Consider the following 21,573-nt stretch of genomic DNA (forward strand, 5'->3'; position numbering starts at 1 on the left):
AACTCAAGGGATATTAAGTAACTTGCTTTAAAAGGCCACACAACTAGTTAGTGATAGAGGTGAGATTTGTATCCAGATATAATTCCAGTGTAGATGTGTTTTCTACCATTCCTCTCAGTACAGGTACACTTTTTTTAAACTTAATTATGAAAAATGTCAGTCTCTTTGAAATTGAGGGAAAAATGCAGTGAACACCCCAGTACCTAGATTCAGTGATTGACATTTTTGCCATTTCCCGCCTCTCCTCCCTTTCTGTGTGTCTCAATATGTAATCATTTGAAAGTAAATTGCAAACTCCATGACACTCCAGTATTTCAGCATGGATTCCTAAAACTAAGGACATTCTAACCCCAGTATCATTATCAACACCTTTCTAAATTAACAATCCATATGCAAATTTCCTTAGTATGCCAAGGTCTCTTTTGGGAAATCTACCCCTACCCCCAGCATTGCATTTGTTGATTACGCCTCTAGTCCTTTTTTAAAAGAGGAGTACCCATCTTTTTTTATTCTGACAATTAACCAAACCACTTGCTTTATAGAATGCTCCCACTTCTGGGTTTGTCTGTTTCCTAATGGTGTCATTTAATTAATTCCTCTATCACCCTGAATTTCCTGTTACTGGAAGTTAGGTCTAAAAAAAAGCTTGAGTAGCTTAAGGAAAACTTTATTTGGCAAGAATATTTAATAGATGATGCTGTGTACTTCATGTTATGCCATTTAGGAGGTATTTAACGTCAGATTGCCACACTGTTAAGGATACTAAATGTGACCACTTGATCAAAGTGGTGACTACCAGATCTGTTATAAAGATGTGGTTTCCCTGTTTGTGATTTGTACGTGATCTTGGAGTAGTTCCTTGACACCAAGCAAATACCTGTTTCTGCCTACCCTTTGCTCAGTGATTTTAGCACCCATTGATGACTCTTGCTTAAATCAGTTATTTTATTGGAGATTTTCTGTCTGGAAGATTTCCTTCATTAACTAGGAGTGAACTAAACTTCCTCCTAAAAATGCTAATGTCCTCCCTCCAGTTATCAGTATTCAGAGTAAAGAATACTGGGGCAATAGTCACCCCCAATGGTGGCAAATAAGGGTTTTTTTTTTTTTTTCTTTTTTATGGGGATAACTGTAACGAGCAGGGCCCCATGGGGCCTTCCCAGGAGGGCCTTCCCCCAGATCCTCTGCTGTGGCTCTTCTCTGAAGTACCTAGATAATAGTGTTTGATGCACATTTCCTGAGTTGTTTTGCAGATGTAAACCTACCCCCCTCCAACAAATGGAAGATGTTAACTCCTTGGCGACCTTGAGCACATAGCCCCAGGCCTCCTGTTGCCTAAGGACTGATAATGTTAACCCCTGTGACACCACCCTGCTGCCTCACCATCAGACAGTCGGAGAATTGTGCACAAGCTGATCACATACCTCGCAACCTCCCTCCCTCACCTGGCTTTTAAAAGTACTTCGCCAGCCTTCGGGGAGCTTGGGGCTTATTAGGGCATGAGCCACCTCATCTCCTTGCATGGCCCTGCAGTAAACCTTTCTCTGCTCCAGACTCCGACGTTTCAGTTTGTTTGGCCTCACTGTGTGTCAGGCACATGAACTTGCGTTAAAAGTTTCGCTATGGACTCATGGATTTTAATTTATTTATTTATTTTTTATTAATAACCATTACAGTCGTTTTTCTTCTTGATCTAACTGTCCCAAATTTGGACAGTAGGAACCTTTTCAAGCTGTCTCCTGTGTCTTTTTACTGCTGGGAGTGCTTTCTGGCACAGGATATCCCAGGCTTGCCTTGTTACTTTCCTCGTTTCAGATCTGGAATGGGCTGTTAATCTAAGGAGTCTTGGTTCTTTGTAGTGAGAAACAGTGTATAGACACCAAGATCTAGATGTTTGGCATATTCATTGCTGCTGGAGTGTCACTATTTCTAGGCCCTTTCAGAGGGGAGAACTAAAAATGGTTTTTTGCTTGTGAATCAAGTTCTTAGTGATATATCCAATTCAGATTTAACGTAGCAGATTTTTCTTTAACTTTTTTGATTCTATATTGGTCTCTTTTGTCTTAAAAATCTTGGTTCCTAATAAAATTAACATACTTGCCTTATCCTACTATGTATACTTAAAATCATTTCAAAATTATCATACCAATATCATTACTAACAATAAACTGAGTAAAGTTTAAGGTTTCTTTGCATCTATTTTTGTCCTTAGAATATATTACATGAAGGCTGTATAATCAGAGTACTTACTGTGTTCAGAAGTCACTTGAAGTACTTTCCTCTGTTTGGTTATACTGCCAATTTGATATGGTTAATTGGTTTTTTGTTTTGTTTTGTTTTGTTTTGTTTTTGCTGTACGCGGGCCTCTCACCACTGCGGTCTCTACTGCTGCCGCGGAGCACAGGCTCCAGACGCGCAGGCCCAGCAGCCATGGGTCACGGGCCCAGCCGCTCCGCGGCATGTGGGATCCTCCCAGATCGGGGCACGAACTCGCGTCCCCTGCATCGGCAGGCGGACTCTCAACCACTGCGCCACCAGGGAAGCCCTGGTTTCATTTTTTATCTTAAGGTTTTCTTTTTTAAACTTTATTTTTTTTCAGAAAGAAACAACTTTTTATTGAAGTGTAGTTGATTTACAATGTTGTGTTTCAGGTGTACAGCAAAGTGATTCAGATATACATACATTCTTTTTCAGATTCTTTTCCTTTATAGGTTATTATAAGATACTGAATATAGTTCCCTGTGCCATAGGTCCTTGTTTATTTTATATTTAGTAATGTGTATCTGTTAATCCCAAACCCCTAATTTTTCATCCCCCCTTCCCCCTTTGGTAAACTTTGGTTAACCTTTGGTAAGTTTGTTTTCTTTGTGAGTCTGTATTTTGTAAATAAATTTGTATCACTTTTTTAGATTCCACATATAAGTGATATCATGTGATATTTGTCTTTGTCTGACTTACTTCACTTAGTTAGATAATCTCTAGGTCCGTATATGTTGCTGCAAATGGCATTATTGTTTTTTATGGCTGAGTAATATTCCAGTGTCTGGAGGGGTGTGTGTGTGTGTGTGTGTGTGTTTGTATACACACATACTACATCTCTTTATCCATTCATCTGTCAGTGGACATTTAGGTTGCTTCCATGTCCTGGCTATTGTAAACAGTGCTGCAGTGAACATTGCGGTCCATGACTCTTTTTGAATTACGGTTTTCTCAGGGTATATGCCCAGGTGTGGGATTGCAGGATCATATGTTAGCTCTATTTTTAGTTTTTTAAGGAACCTCTATACTGTTCTTCACAGTGGCTGCACTAGTTTATGTTCCCACCAACAGTGTAAAAGGGCTCCCTTTTAAACTTTTATGTTTGAGTATATAAAATATATACAAGGTTCAAAAGTCAAAATAATATTTTAAAAGTATGCTTAAAGAAGACTCACCCAAATTAGTTTTTAAGATGAAGTGTTCTTTAACTTCGTCAACCTTTTAATATCTAATCTCATAAATCTTGACTGCAGTGGGCAAAGTATGTTACTTATGTGAAGCGATATAGGAGTACTTTTAAATTTTGCAATTCAATTCCGATTCCTCTGGCAAAGAGAAAGCACTAGACTAATCTTCAGAGGTGAGCAGAGAAGTAGATTTCAAGCTTGTTTTTTTTTGTTTGTTTTTGGTTTTGTTTTTTGTTGTAGTCGGGCCTCACTGCTGTGGCCTCTCCCGTTGCGGAGCACAGGCTCCGGACGCGCAGGCTCAGCGGCCATGGCTCACGGGCCCAGCCACTCCGAGGCATGTGGGATCTTCCCAGACCGGGGCATGAACCTGCGTCCCCTGCATTGGCAGGCGGACTCTCAACCACTGCACCACCAGGGAGGCCCTCAAGCTTGTTTTTGCAAGCTTTACTTTGAAAATCATATCTTTATTGTTTGGTCAATTTTTTTTTTTTTTTTTTTTTTCCTTTTGGCTGCAGGCTTGGGAGATCTTAGTTCCCTGACACTGGGCCCTGGCATTGAAAGCCCGGAAACCTAATCACTAGGCCACCGGGGAATTCCGAAAACCATGTCTTTAAAGGGGCATGTAGTTGGTAGAGTTTTATGAATCCATCTACTTATATGTCACACAGCAAAACTGACATACATATGCTATCTGCAAATATAAAAGGTATTTGGATATATGATCAGTGAGCATAGCACTTTTTTTTCGATTGGGCAAATTTGATAGAAATTATAATTATGCCTACAAATGAGAATATATAAGGGAGCAATCAGTGGTTGTCTAAAATAAGCAGAATACAATTATGCAGTTTATAAGCTGCTTATCACCCAGGAAAAGTTGTGCCCACGGTGTGTTTCCCTCTGTGTACACCATCACTGCTTTTGGTAATAGAGCAAACATCTCTTTCCTTCAGGAAATGGAGTGGGAAAATGAGGAATGCATATGCTTTGGTCCCATTTGCCTTCATTCTGTCTTTAATCTTGGTAAAATATACTACCCAAGGTTAGAACACATAAGGTGATGAAAAAATGCCACAAAGTGTAGCATAGGTATATACACTCACATAGCAGCTAGAGCTTATTGTGGTAGACTGAGTGGGCTAATACAGTGATGATAATTGCCAACATTTGTTGAGCCCTTTTAAAAAGGTAGCACTGTGCTAGACATTTCATACATCATCTCATTCACATCTCACACTAACCCTTTGTTATTGCTGCTGGTATCTGCAAATAAGGAAACTGATATCCAGGTTTCAAACTCAAGTCTGTCTTAAGTGTTTCACTTAACTACTTTGCTGCACCTCACAACTAAATATGTCATAAAATTGGATATATTTTCACTCAGCATGAATCAAAGGAAGTGCATGACTGACATTAGTCCTATAGCAGCACTGAAGATTGCATCTAAAATTTTCCTAATAAAATGTTGGAGGTTTTAATTTTTTTTTTAATTTTTATTTATTTACTTATTTATTTGGTTGTGTTGGGTCTTCGTTGCTGCACATGGGGTTTCTCTAGTTGCATCGACCGGGGGCTACTCTCCGTTGCGGTGCATGGGCTTCTCATTGCAGTGGTTTCTCTTGTTCTGGAGCTCGGGCTTTAGGCACGCAGGCTTCAGTAGTTGTGGCACATGCGCTCAGTAGTTGTGGCTCACGGGGTCTAGAGTGCAGGCTCAGTAGTTGTGGCACATGGGCTTAGTTGTTCCACAGCATGTGGGATCTTCCTGGACCAGGGATTAAACCCGTGTCCCCTGCATTGGCAGGCGGATTCTTAACCACTGCGCCACCAGGGAAGTCTCCAGTGTTGGAGGTTTTAAACTTTAAGTCTTCCTAGCCTTGTAAAGGATAAAACTCTCTTGTTATTGAAAATGGTCAAGCATCAAAGACTGTTGTAAAGGGGTTTCCTTCATTAGTTGGGGGATCCTAATTAATTTGGCTTCTTCCAACTGTAATTTTTTAATATCTTTATTATATATATTGAATGTGTGTATATGTGTGTGTGTGTGTGTGTGTATATATATATATACTTTTTTTTCCCCTCCTGTGGTTTCCTGGTATTCTGTAGACTATTGAGCATGTCTTTATATAAGATATAATGGGATGTTTTTACTTTAAATGCAACCGCATTCATGACAGAGACAGTTTTCCCTGTACCTCAGACTGATTGCTTGAAATTTATCTCCTGTTAAGCTGAAAGCCACATTAGTTTTCCTTTGTTCTTTATATCAGAAATACTTCACCCCATTTTAGACAATGAGCTGGAAATCTCTGGATTCTTAGCCACAGGATCTAAAATAAAATAGTGATTGCATATGTGTTTTTAAAAATATAAAGATACATTAAATTTATATTACACTCTTGCTTGAAGGGCACATTGAATATTACATTAATTTCTTCACTAACATTATTAGGGCCAGAGGTGACCTTAGCCAGCACATTTTTACATAACTGATTATGGAATACATCACTGGCTTATATCATTGTGGTATTTCACATTGATAACTGTCTTATAAGAGTGAAAGTTGATGGATGAAACTTACTAATGTCTCACTTTTCTAGGAGAACATCTTCTTTGTCTCCATATTGAATGTTCTTCCATTTTAATAATTGTATAGCTTTAAAAAAACTTAAAAATTACAAATGTTTGATACTCCAAGAATTTGTAATTTCTGTATTCTATATTGTTCTTCTATAGGTATTTAGTGGTATATATATGTATTTTTTTTATGTTGACAAGATTTGCTGTTTACTTGGTTTTGATTTTTTTTTTTAATTTTTATTTATTTATTTATTTATTTTTGTGGTACGCGGGCCTCTCACTGTTGTGGCCTCTCCCGTTGCGGAGCGCAGGCTCAGCGGCCATGGCTCATGGGCCCAGCTGCTCCGTGGCATGTGGGATCTTCCCGGACCGGGGCACGAACCTGCGTCCCCTGCATCGGCAGGTGGACTCTCAACCACTGCACCACCAGGGAAGCCCGGTTTTGATAATTTTTGATGCATTCAGCATAACTATTGTACAAACATCTTTGGGTACCATATAACCAAGACTTTGAATATTTGGAATCAGGATTTTGTGGAACTACTGCCCTCGGGCTTCTGAAATGACTTTAGATAATTCCTTTTAAAAATGATTTTCTCTAATTCAGATCTTAACCTAAGTATCTGATCTTCACCTACTGTTAGCAAGCAAGCCTATTCAGAACTACCCTCTATTAAATGTTAATTTTATTCACTTTGATAAAATTAGTAAATTCTTTGGTCCAAACAAAGAAAATAAAATGTAAGAGTTTTCAGGGACTCGAGGCATACTTACTTTGCTTCCATTTCATTTTTCTCTTTTACTGGTGTGTTTACTAGCGTGTGTGTGTGTGTGTGCGTGCGTGTGTGTGCTTTCTTCCATTTTTACCTTTTTCTCCTTTTTTACATTTTGACTATCTGGGTTTTACTTTTTCCTTTGCTTTTGCTTTTCTTTCTTTTTGCTTTGGATCACCCAACATTGCTCATTTCCTTTTTGTGGCTTTCCATTACTCCATGTTTCTTTTATCTTTGGTGCCTTTTACTGTGCCATATGAAACTATACCCTACTTCTGTGAGAATTGTTTCTATTTACAGGAATCACTGCCTCTGTTTTTGGCCTGCCTGGTATGTTTCCTCCTCTTTTCTTCCTACTTCCTTCAACTGGGTTCACTTAGCTTTACTTTGAGAGGCAGTTCAGTGTAAAGCATCACTGAGCATGCCGCCTAGGTTCAGATCTTGACTCTAGTGTTTACTAATTGTATGGCCATGGGCTGGTTCCTTAACTCTGTGCTTCATTTTCCTTGGTTAAGTGGAGATACCAAGTGATACCTATCTCAAAAGGTTGTGTGAAAATTAAATTATTTAATATGTAAAAAATGCCTAGAATAATGCTTGGTACATATTGAGTACTATGTAAGTATTAACTAATGATTATTACTGCTTTTTTTAAAAAAATGGTTCAAAGCCATTGATTATTCTTTAACAGTTTCTTGAGATATCCATAACTCAAAAGCCATAGATTATTGACACTAGAAATTTGTGGTCTCCAATTTCAGTGGGGCCTTCAGTGCCACCTAGCCATCCTTTTTTTCTCCTCCACACATTTTTTGCATATTTCATTTTCCTCAAAATTCTGCTTTATGTCCTCTCTTGTCAGCAGTCTAACCTCTACCTATAACTTCAGAGAGAAGTAAAAGCCAAAGCTATCAGAAAAGAACTCCCACTACTTCTTCTCACCACCCACCTATAAGCCTAACTGTAACTATATACCCTTCCTTTCCTTTTTTCTTACACTGGGTCTCTTTCTGTTTAAGGCTAATTCTTTTACTCAAGCACTGAATCCAGTTTCTTTTTATTTATCCAGGGATCTTACACTATCTGTTATCACCTGTTTTCTATATCTTTTCCTTCTCTGATTCTTTTCCACCAATACTCAAAACATTCTCTGTATATTTTACCACAATTTAGAAAAGCTTATCGGGGGGAAAAAACATTCTGTAGTTTCTCCCATTTTATAAAAATATCGGTATCCTCCCTCGAGCCCTTATTTCCCTCCAGCTAACCCCCTTGCCCTATCTTTAGAGCCAAACTTCTTTAGATTGAATTGTCTACTCAAAATTTTCACTTGCTCATTTCTATATAGTCTTTATTGCAATCTAGCATCTAACTCTACTGCCTCTCCATTATGTGCTGTTTTAAGGTCACCAGTGACTCCTTGCAGATAAATTGAATAGACTTTATATCTTATTTGACCTATCAGCAGCATTTGACACTGTCAACCACTCCTCCTTGAAATGCTCTATGCCCTTCATTTCTGGAGCATTCTACCATCCTGGTTGTAACAGGGAAGAACAAAATCTGACTCCATGTTGGAGCTGTTTCTTTTACTTTGACCTTTGCTTTCCATTGTTTTTGTTCTGTCTATAGGTATAGGCATACATAATGGCCTGCCCCTCTGCCTGAATGTTAAACTGAAGTGCCTTTATTTAGCTCACAGGGAAACAGTGACCTGCCCACCTGTGAATGGCTGCAGAAAAGAAGAAATTAACACATCCCCTCCCTAGGACTGGCCAGAACCAGGAGATATTTTGCAAGACTTACTTACTTCCTCACCTCCTCCCCTCTCTGTTCTATAAAAGAAACTAGCATCCCCATCCCGATAAGATGGTACTCTAGGCTGCTAATCTGCCATCTTTTCGGTCTCAGTAAAGTCACCGTTCATTGCCTCAACACCTCGTCTCCTGACTTACTCGCCTGTCATGTGGCAAGCAGAGTGAGCTTGGTCTCGGTAACATGGTCATTCTATATATCACTTGCCCAGGTTTTCCTTCTGCTGCCCCCTCCCCCTTTTTTTCCCACCTCTTTTTCCCTTGGTCAGTCTAGCTAAAGACTTATCAATTTTGCTTGTCTCTTCATAGAACCAAGTTTTGGCTTTAATTTTTTCTGTGATTTTTCTATTTTCTGTTTAATTTATGTCTGAGCTTTATTTCCTTCAATTTTGGGGGGGGTTTGTCTTGCTCATTTTCTAACTTCTTAAGGTAGAAACCTAGGCCATTGATTTTTTTTTTTAATTGTAGTGAAGTACAGATAAAAAATTTACCAACTTAACCATTTTTAAGTGTGCTGTTCAGTGGCATAAAGTACATTCACATTATTATGCAACTCTCACCACCATCTATCTTCAGAACTGCTTTCATCTGCAGAACTGTAATATAATTCTGTACTCATTGAACAATAACTCCCTATTCCCCTCTCCCCCCAGCCCCTGGCAACCACCCTTCTACTTTCTTTCTATGAATTTGACTGCTCTAGGGACCTCATATAATTGAAATCCAACAACGTTTGTCATTTTGTGACTAGCTTGTTTCACTTAGCATTATGTCCTCAAGGTTCATCCATATCATAGCACATATCAGAATTTCCTTCCTTTTTAAGGCTAAATAATATTCCATTGTACATACTACAATGTGGTATATACCACATCAGTGTGTACATACCACATTTTGTTTATTCATTTATCTATCGATAGACATTTAGCTATTGTGAATAATGCTCCTGTGAACATTCATGTACAAGTATATGCTCATGTCTCTGCTTTCAGTTCCTTTGGGTATATACCCAGAAGTAGAGTTGCTGGATCATATGGTAATTCTGTTTAATTTTTTGAGTAACTGCCATACTGTTTTCCATAGTTCTACGCTTACATTCCTACCAGCAGTGCACAAGGGCTCCATTTCTCCACATCCTTGTCAACACTTGTTATTTTCTGTTATTTTGTTTTTTATAGTAGTCATCGTAATGAATGTGAGATGGTAGAGTGTGAGGTGGTAGGACACTGATTTTTAGACCTTCTCTAATATATATATTTAAAGCTATAACTTTTACTTTAAGCACTACTTTAGCTGCATTGTACAAATGTTGATAATGTATTTTCAGTATTTTACTCAGTTAAAAATACTTTGCAGTTTCTCTTGTTGATTCCTTCATCACTATGGGTTATTTAGAAGTGTGTTATATTTAAAATACATGAAATTTTCTTGATAACTCATTGACTTCTAATTTTTTAATTGTGATTAGAGAACATAGTCTGTGTGCATTCATTCCTTTAAAATTTATTTAGAAGATTTGTCTTATGGCCCAGCATATGGTCTGACTAGGTGAACATACCTTGTTGCACTTGAAAAGACTGTGTGCCAGTTACCTTTGTGATATTCAAGATAGCCAGCTCTAGCCTTCCTTTACTTGCTGTTTGCGTGGTGTATCTTCTAAAATACCTCTCTGTCTTTTTATTTAAAGTAAGTTCCCTGTAACGAACATGTAGTTGGGCTTGCTTTTTTAATCCTACTCTCTGCCTTTTAAATTGGAATGTTTATTAGTCCATTAAAATTTAATGTAGCTACATTTTACATTATTTTGAAAAGCAGGCGTGTATTAGTTTGCTAGGGCTGCTGTAACCATAAACTGGATGGCATGAAGAGAAACTTCTTTTTTTTTTTTTTTGTGGTACGCAGGCCTCTCACTGCTGTGGCCTCTCCCGTTGCGGAGCACAGGTTCCGGACGCGCAGGTTCAGCGGCCACGGCTCACGGGCCCAGCCGCTCCGCGGCATGTGGGATCTTCCCAGATCGGGGCATGAACCCGTATCCCCTGCATCGGCAGGTGGATTTGCAACCACTGCGCCACCAGGGAAGCCCGAAGAGAAACTTTTGTCTCAGTTCTGGAGGGTAGAAGTCTGAAATCATGGTGTTGGCAGGGTTGGTTCCTTCTAAGGGAAGGAACTTATGAGGGAAGGATCTCTTCTTGGCCTCTCTCCTTGCTTTTACTAGTGCCTTGGCTTGTGGCAGCATAATTTCAATCTTAATATGGTATTCTCCCTTTGTGCATCTGTCTTTGTATTTCACTTTATATAAGAACATCCTAATTACCTCAGTTTAATTTGATTGCTTTTTAAAGAGCATGTTTCCAAATAAGGTAACATTCTCAGGTACTGGGGATTAGGATTTCAGCCTGTCTTTTGAGGGACACGCTTCAATCCATAAGACACATATAAGGTTGGCAACAGTACAAAAGCGTATTAGGTAAAGCCACTATACTTGTGTACGTATTTTAAAGCATACATAGTAGGACTCATGAGTACTTGGTAGGAACACTTAAAACACTCTTTAGAGAAACAGAGCTCTTTAAATACTAATTGGCTAAAACTGACTTGAATTTGATTTGCTTATGTAAGGATCCAAGAGACTGAATAAGATATACCCTTTCTTCAAGCTTTTTTTCTGGTAAAAATGATTTGAGGTTAATAGCTGATATCCCTTAAGTACTGTGATTGAATTCTTGTAAATGGTAACTGATGGGATGGGGAGAGAGAGGGGACTGTGAATTTGTGTTTTCAGTCAGACAGATCTTTTTTCAAATCCTGGTTTTATTACTTATAGGAATGTGGACAAGTTAATTTAACCTTCTGTTTCCTCCTTTATAACTGGATCTTAAAAATTCTTTTCCCAGAATTGTAAGACCAGAGTGTGATAAAGACACTTGGTAGGAGTTACTCAATGTATATTAACTTATTTTCCCTGGATATAGAAATTAATAATCAGCATGACTCTGTGGTTACCAGCAATGAGAAGAAATTCTAATAGTTTAATATCACTGGTTTAATTGATTTATTGTTTAACTCCAGGTAAATCTCATTCTCTCTTCTTCTCAAAGCTCTGAACTAGAAAGAACTTCTTCCTATAGTAAAATGATTAAAACCTTTACTTGATTAAAAAGTGGCTAGTTATAGGGGCTTCCCTGGTGGTGCAGTGGTTGAGAGTCCGCCTGCCAATGCAGGAGACACGGGTTCGTGCCCTGGTCTGGGAAGATCCCACATGCTGTGGAGTGGCTAGGCCCGTGAGCCATGGCCACTGAGCCTGCGCGTCTGGAGCCTGTGCTCAGCAACAGGAGAGGCCACAACAGTGAGAGGCCCGCGTACCGCAAAAAAAAAAAAAAAATTCAGTTATTTTGCCTCAAGTTTTACTTTGTTGTCCATCATTTATAATTATACTTTTATTAATAATGTGAATGAACATAAAAGAATATGCTTATTCCAAAAGTAAGCACCGTAAGTCACAAACATTTCTACAGCTTTTTAAAAATGCCCTGTGTTAGGCAGTTAAAGAATATACACAGGCTCAACCTTTTCCCTCAAATAGCATATGGATCTATAGGACAGCAAAATCTGTAGGCAGCTAATTGATCACCTATTATACACAAAATACTGATTAAAAGAGCAGTGATCCTTTTGTGGCCGTAAAGCGATGCCTAGTTGAGAACCACTGCACTATAATAAGGAACGTTACTGATAAGAGTATAGCACATGTAAATGGTGTAGAGACAGAAATGATTTAGAAACTGTACTGGTGTGTCTACACGAAGACTTGTGCACAAATGTTCATAGCAGTTTTATTTGTAATAGCCCCAAACTGGAAACAACTCAAGAGTTTGTCCTCTGTTAAATGATAATCAGACTGTGGTACATCCACACAATGGAAGAGTACTCAGCAATAAAAAGGAACAAAAATTCTTGAGCCTAACAACATGGATGAATCTCAAAATAATTATATCCAGTGAAAGAAGCCAGATGAATAAGAAAATATATACTGCCTGATTCCATTTATGTTAAAATTCTAGAAAATGCAACTAGTCTAAAATGAAAAGCAAATTCGTGGTTGGGGGGGTGTAGGAGGGCTGGAGGGCAAGATTGTGAAGAGGCACAAAGAAAATTATAGGAGTCATGGAAATGTTCCTTATCTTGATATCTGTGTGAAAACTGACCTAATTGTATGCTTTAAATATGTTTGGTTTATTTTACATCAGTTATACTTCAAGCATTTATAAAATGATTTTTAAAGAACATAGGTATAATTGATTCTAAAAATATACTGGAATTATCCTTGGAGAGACAGGACATATACCTGGTAAACCTAAATTGGTATTATATCAAATACCTAAACTGGTATTATATCAAATCTCAGATCAGTGGTCAAGACAGAAAATGCTACAGGAGTTCAGTGGAGGGAAGGGCAACATAGTTTAATAATAAAATCAGGAGAGAATTAAAGTCAGAGTACTTGATTTTGAGGCCCTATTAGGCCACTTATTTTTTTCTGATCTTTATTTTCTGTGATTTTTGAAGAATTTCCTAATCTACTTCATAAGATTTTTTAAGATCCAAAGAAAATACACTGTAATCTGAAAAGTGGCATGCAAATGGAAGGTATTGCTGATATCCAGAGAAGAAGGAAGAACAAAATAGAGTAGTATTTGACCCATTGAGAGCAATAAGGGAATTCCAAAATGAGAACAGAGGTGGGGAAGTGGAAATATGTGTAGTATGTTCAGAGAATGAGTCAAAGATCAGTTTGACTGGAGCAAAGAGTTGTGTTGGAGAGCAAGGAAGAAAAGATAACTAAAGCATCTAAAAGCACAATAGAGCAGAGAGAATATGAGATATATAGTGAGAAAGACTAGCATCAGGATGTAAATTGCTGTTTAATTGCCTTATGGCTTTGGATAAGTCATTTATCCTCTGAGCTTCAGTTTCTTCATCACTATAATGGGAGGATAATAGTCTGCCTTATCTTGAGTACTTTATAGATTGAAATCAATTGATGTCCAGTGATACATATATGAACATGCTGAAAAGAACTTAGTGCTGTTCAGAGTTATACAATGTGATAGCTAAGGCATGAGGTAATAATTGCTGTACTAAAATCATTGGATTTTAGACAATGTGAACAGTGATGGAGGATTAACTCAAGATTGGTGAGATTAAAGAGAAGGAGACCAATCAGGATGTTAAGTAGCCCAAGGTAGTGTGGCTAATGGAGAAAAGAAAGGGTGGATTTGAGATAGGTCTTAGTGACCAAGTCTGTGTTAGGAGGAAAAGTGAAAGATAGAAGTTGTATTAGCTTCCTGTGGCTCTTGTAATAAATTATCAGGAACTGGATGGCTTAAAACAACAAATTTATTCTCTCACAGTTCTGGAGGCCAGAAGTTCAAAATCAGTATCACTGGGTTGAAATCATGATGTTGGCAGGTACCCGCTTCCTCCAAAGGCTCTGGTGGGGTGGGGAATCCATTCCCTACCTCCGCTAGTTTCTGGTGGCTGTGTAGCCATTCTGTGCCTTGCAGCCAAATCACTCCAATTTCTGCCTGTCTTCCTATCACCTTCTCTGATATTGGTGTCAAATCTTCTAACCTCTCTCTTAGAACAATGCTAAAGATTGTATGTAGGAGCCACCTGGATATCCAGAGAAGTCTTCCTATTTTGGCATACTTAATCACACCTGCAAAGTCTGCCATAAAAGTACCATTTGCAAATTCCAGGGAGTAGTTCATGGACATATTTTGAGGAGTGACCTTTTTTAGTTTACCACAGAAGTCAAAGATGACTCCTAGGTTTTTCACTTTTTGGAATGTGGTATCATTGGCCAGAGAACTTCAAGAGGAAGAGTACATTTGTGAGAAGTGATGATTAATTCATTTGGACCTGTTGAAGTACCTATGGGACATCTGTATGTGGATATTCATTTTGTGTAGCAGAAAACTTTGAATCGAGTAACTTAAACACTAAGAACATTCACTATTTCAAACAAAAACAAAACAAATCCTAGAGTAAGACAGCTTCAGAGTTAGTTACTCAGCAATTCAGTGACATCATCAAGGGCCTCAATTCTCAACTTTTTGCTTTGCCATCTTTAAGGTAGCTCTCCTTATGGTTCCAAGGTGACCCCTTACAGTTCTAAGCCTTAAGTCCAGAGATGAAAACACCTAACCGGCTTGTTTTGTGTGCCTATTTTTTTTTTTAATCAGCAAGGAGATCTAACCCTAACCCCTGAATCTCCCCAGCAAGCTCTATTCCTCTTAGCCAGATAAACATTTTAACGTTTTCTTGACTAACTTTTACCTAAATAGATCTATTATGTCTATGTTGCAGTTGGTCCTTTATGATTATCTTGACAAGTGGATTTTACTACTCTTTGATGTGCAAATTTGAATATACAAAACCGTCTTTCTCTGGCTTGGCTCAGATGTTTGAACAGCAGTCTATTCACCTTGCTGAGCCTTTTCTAAGTTCTTGTCTACAGATATCTAACCATCTCCTGATTTAACATTAAATGTTAAGGCAGTGGTTACTGTGGTGTGGGAACTCTCCTGAGATCCCCAGAAGCTTTCAGAGGGTACACGAGGTCAAAACAATTTCATAATAGTATTAAAATATTGTTTGTCATTTTCATTCTTATTCTCATGGTGTACAGTGGAGTTTTCAAGAGGCTACTTGAAGTGGGATATTACAACAGACTGAATGCAGATGCAGATAGGAGGATTCCACTGATATAATAATAATAAACCAGACTTGAAGAGATTTGCAAAAATCCATGCCACTCTTGCTTCTCTTTTGTTCTGAGAAAGTGTAGGTTTTTGAAAAATATGTTATGCTAACATGTAATGGGCTTATTATTTTTAATGAATGAAGTTTTTGCATTTCTAAGTTTCAATGTATAATGTAATATTAGTAAATATAGTTCACATAAACAAAAGTTCTTTGGAATTCTCAGTAAATTTTAAGAGTGTAAAGGCGTCCTTGAGACTAAAGAGTTCGAAATCTTGCCATCTAGTGTTGATGCTACTCTAAACACATACTCACAAGTTTTTCCATTTTACTAGTTTTCCTTGTCTCCCTAGCTGATGATTATCAATTATCTCATAGATATGGCATCTTTACGTATTGCAGGATTTGTTGTGCGTACTTCAGAATCATTCATACTGCTCAGTGATTTATTCCATTCACGGGGTGGGGGGCAGCATCCTTTCTCACTGTTTATTAAAATGTTTAACTCTGCGTTTTGTTTCCACCATAATCACATACTTCTCTTTATTCAGTTTAACGGTTTTTGTGTTTATTGACCATGATGGATTTAATAGTATTCATAACTACCTCAAAACTAAGCACAGAGAGATAAACTAATGAAGACTAGAGCAAAGATTTAAATGACCATGCAAAACCATTATTATTGTTTCTTGGTAGTGGGTATAGTTAACACTCTTGCTCTGGAGAATGACTTTGAATTATCAATAAACATTTATAAGTTGGGGAGTATCTGTAATTTTTCTGAATTTGCCTATGAAGGGAGATTAGCTAAGGGAAGACTTCCAAGTTTTGACAGGAGATGGTGAATCAAAAATGAGTACTAGATTTTAAGCTCTGGGTGACTGGATAATTGAAAGCATCTATCATTAATAGTTAGAAGTCTTGTTGTGGAGTATCAGTTGAGGAGAAACAATTTGAGTTCAGTTTCAGACAGTGAATTTGAAGGATGGCAAACACATTCAGATGGATTTATCTAGCACTCTTGCTCATCATAAGAGGTCCAGAATTGGAGTTCAGGAAGGATGCTGGGGTTAGAGATTTGAGATTAATTCAGCCAAAGGTGAGAGAGTCAGACCTATCAATAAGGATACTTCATCTAGTACTCAGTGCTGTATCACATTCTTGTGGGTGTACTATGTGCTAGGCACTGGGTGCTTCCCATGTACTCATTTAACCTCATTTAAACCCCTGCCACATTTAACTTGTGTAAGGGCATCCAGTCAGTTCAATGATATAGTCATGATTAAGATCCAGGTTTGTAGAGAAAGATAAATACTGTATGATATTGCTTATATGTGGAATCTTAAAAAAAAATACAACAAACTAATGAATATAACACAAAAGAAGCAGACTCACAGATATAGAGAACAAATTAGTGGTTACCAGTTGGGGGGGCAATATAGGGGTGGGGGAGTGAGAGGTACAAACTCTTGGGTGTAAGATAGGCTCAAGGATGTATTATACACCATGGGGAATATAGCCAATATTTTGTGATAACTGTAAATGGAAAGTGACCTTTAAAACTATAAAAATTTTTTTTAATTAAAAAAAAAAAAACAGGAGTTCCCTGGCTGTCCAGTGGTTAGGACTTGGAACTTCCACTGCAGCGGGCATGGGTTCTATCCCTGGTGGTCAGGGAACTAAGATCCTGCAAGCAGCATGGCGCAGCCAAAAAAACCCCCAGAAAAACAGAAACAGACTCACAGACATAGAAAACAAACTTCTGGTTACCAAAGGGGAGAGGTGGAAGAACAGATTAGAAGTATGAGATTAACAGATACAGACTACTATACGTAAAACAGATAAGCAACAAGGATTTACTATGTGGCACAGGGAGTTATACCCAATATCTTGTAAGAACCTACAATGGAATGTAGTCTGCAGAAAAACCTTAATCACTATGCTGTATCCTTGAGACTAACAAAATATTGTAAATTAACTATGCTTGAATAATAAACAGGTTATAAAACAACAACAGCAACAAAGATCCAGGTTTGTCTGAACTAAAAAGCAATTGCTCTTCCTACTATATAAGCTGTCTCTAGGCACCATTAATATATGAATTAATAATTGAGTATAGTGAAATAAATAATGCTTAGTTATACATGAGGTGGAGAAATCTGTTGCTGGATTTGGGCAATATGAAAAGACTTTAATTCTTTTAATTAATGCATTGTACTGTGTCAAAAGACTCAATGTATTTATCCTTATAGCAATTTTCTATAGTTCAAAGGGGTGTGGATACTAAGAGTATCTATCTATGGCATATCTAGAATTTAAAACCTTAATAGGAATTAAGGAGTTATGATGTAAGATATATATTGCTCATTGGGGAGATTTGAGGTAGTAAGTTTCTAAGAAAATTCAAATTAATAGGTTTTTTAAAGCCTTTATTGAAGATTTCTATATAGATTGAAGAGTTGTAACTATAAGCATGTATTTTTCTGGGACATTCAGATAATTACAATAGGCTAATGTTTGGTATTTTTACTCACCTTTTCCTCTTTAGGTTGTTTTACAGCAAAGACTACAACTAAAACTCAGCTTTTAAAATTTTTTTCTTTATTTCAAACATTTTGTTAGAGAATTTGCCTAACTAAATCATTGGTTTGAAAATTTAGAAAGGTATTTACTTGAATGAGTCATAACCTTTTCCCATCCCAAGCTGTTTCCAATTGTTTCCTATATGGAAACAATTATTCTTATACTATTATCAAATCAGTGGAAAGAGTACTTGTAATTTAGGAATACTGGCTCCAGGTCCTGTTTTTAACTGTGATTTTTGTACAAAGCAGTAGACTCCAAGAATCAAGTAATCTGAGCTCCAGTCCCATCTTCCATTAAGTTATGACTGGTTAACGTTTCTAGGCTTTTTAGCATAGTATCTAGCACTTGGTAATGTTTGGTGAACTAAACTTTTAAACACATAATCTACTAATACACCTTTCGGCTTTAAAATTCAAGTTCCTTCATTCTATTTTCTGAGGGTTTTTTCCCAGTTGAGGGGGGAAAAAATTGCATCTGTTCAACCTATTCCTCCATCCTTTATCTCTTTAAGCTCTAAGATAATGTTCAAGCCATGAAACATTCTCATATAGTATAAGAGAATGAAAACTATCAGTTCCAGAGACATACTTCACAGTCTGACATATGTTTCCTCTGGAGACACTTAACATAGTATTGACTATATCAAAGTGCTATGTTTTTCCATAGTTGTCTGTATCTCCAAAGGTTGGTGATTTCCAGAGTTGCTGTAGGAAGTCCTGTTCTTGACCAATTTGAGTCAGGGTCCTCAACGGACCAGATATTACCAGAGGTTTTGTGGTTGCTATCTCTTTATCAGTTGTGAGTTAAAGCTAAGAGCTATTGTGAAGAACCATTACTAATGTACAGTACCATTAATAGTTGTGGCAATTATGAATTATTTAAGTGTGATTATTACAATTAACTTTTATCCATGAATAAATTTTTAATGAAAAGGATGAGTAAGCAAAGTGTGAGTTGCACTTCCATATTGCCTATAAGCAAGAATGATTTTAATCTTGCTTTTTAATATTGTCTGTGGAGTAGAGAATCAGAAAAAAAAATCAAGATTCCTTCTCATTGTCAAACTCAATTTTTAGAAGTGAAGTTGAACATATTAATTTATTTTCTTTATATAAAAATGAAATTTTTTGATTTATTTAAATGATGAACTTATTTCTTACACACTTTGTAAAATCCTTTTGGGAATACCATGCCAAAGTAAAGTCTGATGCTGTTTGCTTTTGTTCTCTGCAGTTCTTTTGAGGGTTGTCAAAATCTGGCCTTGTCAATGAAGAAGTTTTAGAAGTAGGTGATGCTGCTGTCTGCACAACAGTGTGAATGTACTTAATGCCACTGAACTGTACACTTAAAAATGGTTAGAATGGCAAATTTTATCTTATATATGTTTAACACAGTTTTTTTTAACATCTTTATTGGAGTATAATTACTTTACAATGGTGTGTTAGTTTCTGCTGAATAACAAAGTGAATCAGCCATACATATACACATATCCCCACGTCTCCTCCCTCTTGCGTCTCCCTCCCACCCTCCCTATCCCACCCCTCTAGGTGGACACAAAGCACCGAGCTGACCTCCCTGTGCTATGCGGTTGCTTCCCACTAGCTATCTATTTTACATTTGGTAGTGTATGTGTGTCCATGCCACTCTCTCACTTCGTCCCAGTTTACCCTTCCCCCTCCCCGTGTCCTCAAGTCCATTCTCTACATCTGCGTCTTTATTCCTGTCCTGCCCCTAGGTTCTTCAGATTTTTTTTTTTTTAGATTCCATATATATGCGTTAGCATACGGTATTTGTTTTTCTCTTTCTGACTTACTTCACTCTGTATGACAGTCTCTAGGTCCATCCACCTCACTACAATAACTCAATTTTGTTTCTTTTTATGGCTGAGTAATATTCCATTGTACATATGTGCCACATCTTCTTTATCCATTCATCTGTCGATGGACACTTAGGTGGCTTCCATGTCCTGGCTATTGTAAACAGACCTGCAGTGAACATTGTGGTCCATGACTGTTTTTGAATTATAGTTTTCTCAGGGTATATGCCCAGTAGTGGGATTGCTGGGTCATATGGTAGTTCTATTTTTAGTTTTTAAGGAACCTCCATACTGTTCTCCATAGTGGCTGTATCAGTTTATATTCCCACCAACAGTGCAGGAGGGTTCCCTTTTCTCCACACCGTCTCCAGCATTTATTGTTTGTAGATTTTTTTTTTAATTTTATATATTTTTGGGTGTGTTGGGTCTTCGTTTCTGTACAAGAGCTTTCTCTAGTTGCGGCAAGCGGGGGCCACTCTTCATCGCAGTGTGCGGGCGGGCCTCTCACTGTTGCGGCGGCCTCTCTTGTTGCGGAGCACAGGCTCCAGATGCGCAGGCTCAGTAGTTGTGGCTCATGGGCCTAGTTGCTCCGCAGCATGTGGGATCTTCCCAGACCAGGGCTCGAACCTGTGTCCCCTGCATTGGCAGGCAGATTCTCAACCACTGCACCACCAGGGAAGCCCTGTTTGTACATTTTTTGATGATGGCCATTCTGACCGGTGTGAGGTGATACCTCATTGTAGTTTTGATTTGCATTTTTCTAATGATTAGTGATGTTGAGCATCCTTTCATGTGTTTGTTGGCAATCTGTATATCTTCTTTGGAGAAACTATTTAACACAGTTTTTTTTAAAACCTGAATTTTTGCCCATGGAGGTGTATCATATATGTGACCATCCTCTTTCATGTGTGATATGGCTAAATAAATAAAATTAAAATACTGGTGGTAACTGCCAACTTGGAAAATGTGAACAGTTTAAAGTGGTAGCCACTCTTACTTAAGATGATACAGAACTTTATGATTGTGGTAACTTCTATCAAATGATTTTTAAGTATTCGAAAGCTGTGGAGCTAGATGACCTCCAAGATTGATCTCTACCTGGAGATGCTTTGAATTTGTGAATAAATCTTGCTTTCATTAGTTAAGTAGAGGATTAAAAAACTGTGGAAACAATCCAAATTTTTATCAACAGATGAATATATAAACAATATACATACAGCGGGATATTATACAGTCTTTAAAAAGGAAGGAAATTCTGATACATGCTACAGAATGGATGAGACATTATGCTAAATGAAATAAGCCAGTTACAAAAGGACAAATATTGGATGATTCCATTTATATGATGTACCTAGGGTAGTCACATTCATAGAGGTAGAAATAGAAGGTTGGTTACCAGGGTCTGGTAGAGGGTGAAGAATGAGGAGTTATTGTTTGATGAGCACTGAGTTTTGTTATGGGATGATGAAAAAGATGCAGACATAGTGAAGATGGTTGTACAACAGTGTGAATGTCCTGAAAGCAACTGGACTGTACCCTTAAAAATGGTTAAAATGGTAAATTTTATGTTATTTATTTTGCCACAATAAAAAAACCTTTATTAACTGCTGTTAATTAAATAACCTATTAGAGAATATAGGTGTTTTCATTTATAATAGAGTTTTGGAAAACTTTTTTTTAATAAAGTGATATGGGCACATTACCAATACAGTAAAACTGCTTTTTGATATATTACTTGAAGTATGGCTAGTAAGACTGAGGAGCTGAATTTTCAATTTAATTTATTTTAATTTATT

At 37.5% G+C, this 21,573-nt stretch overlaps 1 protein-coding gene across 6 annotated transcripts in view; it reads left to right on the forward strand.

Moving 5' to 3' along the window:
• ZBTB44 (zinc finger and BTB domain containing 44) overlaps positions 1-21,573 on the forward strand; it is a 70,978-nt gene that overhangs the window by 1,453 nt on the left and 47,952 nt on the right. The window lies entirely within an intron of this gene.

The sequence above is a fragment of the Aethalodelphis obliquidens genome, unplaced genomic scaffold, assembly GCF_003676395.1.
Source record: "Aethalodelphis obliquidens isolate GAN/ISIS:26980383/991018 unplaced genomic scaffold, ASM367639v1 scaffold82, whole genome shotgun sequence".
In the NCBI taxonomy this organism is placed as follows: Eukaryota; Metazoa; Chordata; class Mammalia; order Artiodactyla; family Delphinidae; genus Aethalodelphis; species Aethalodelphis obliquidens.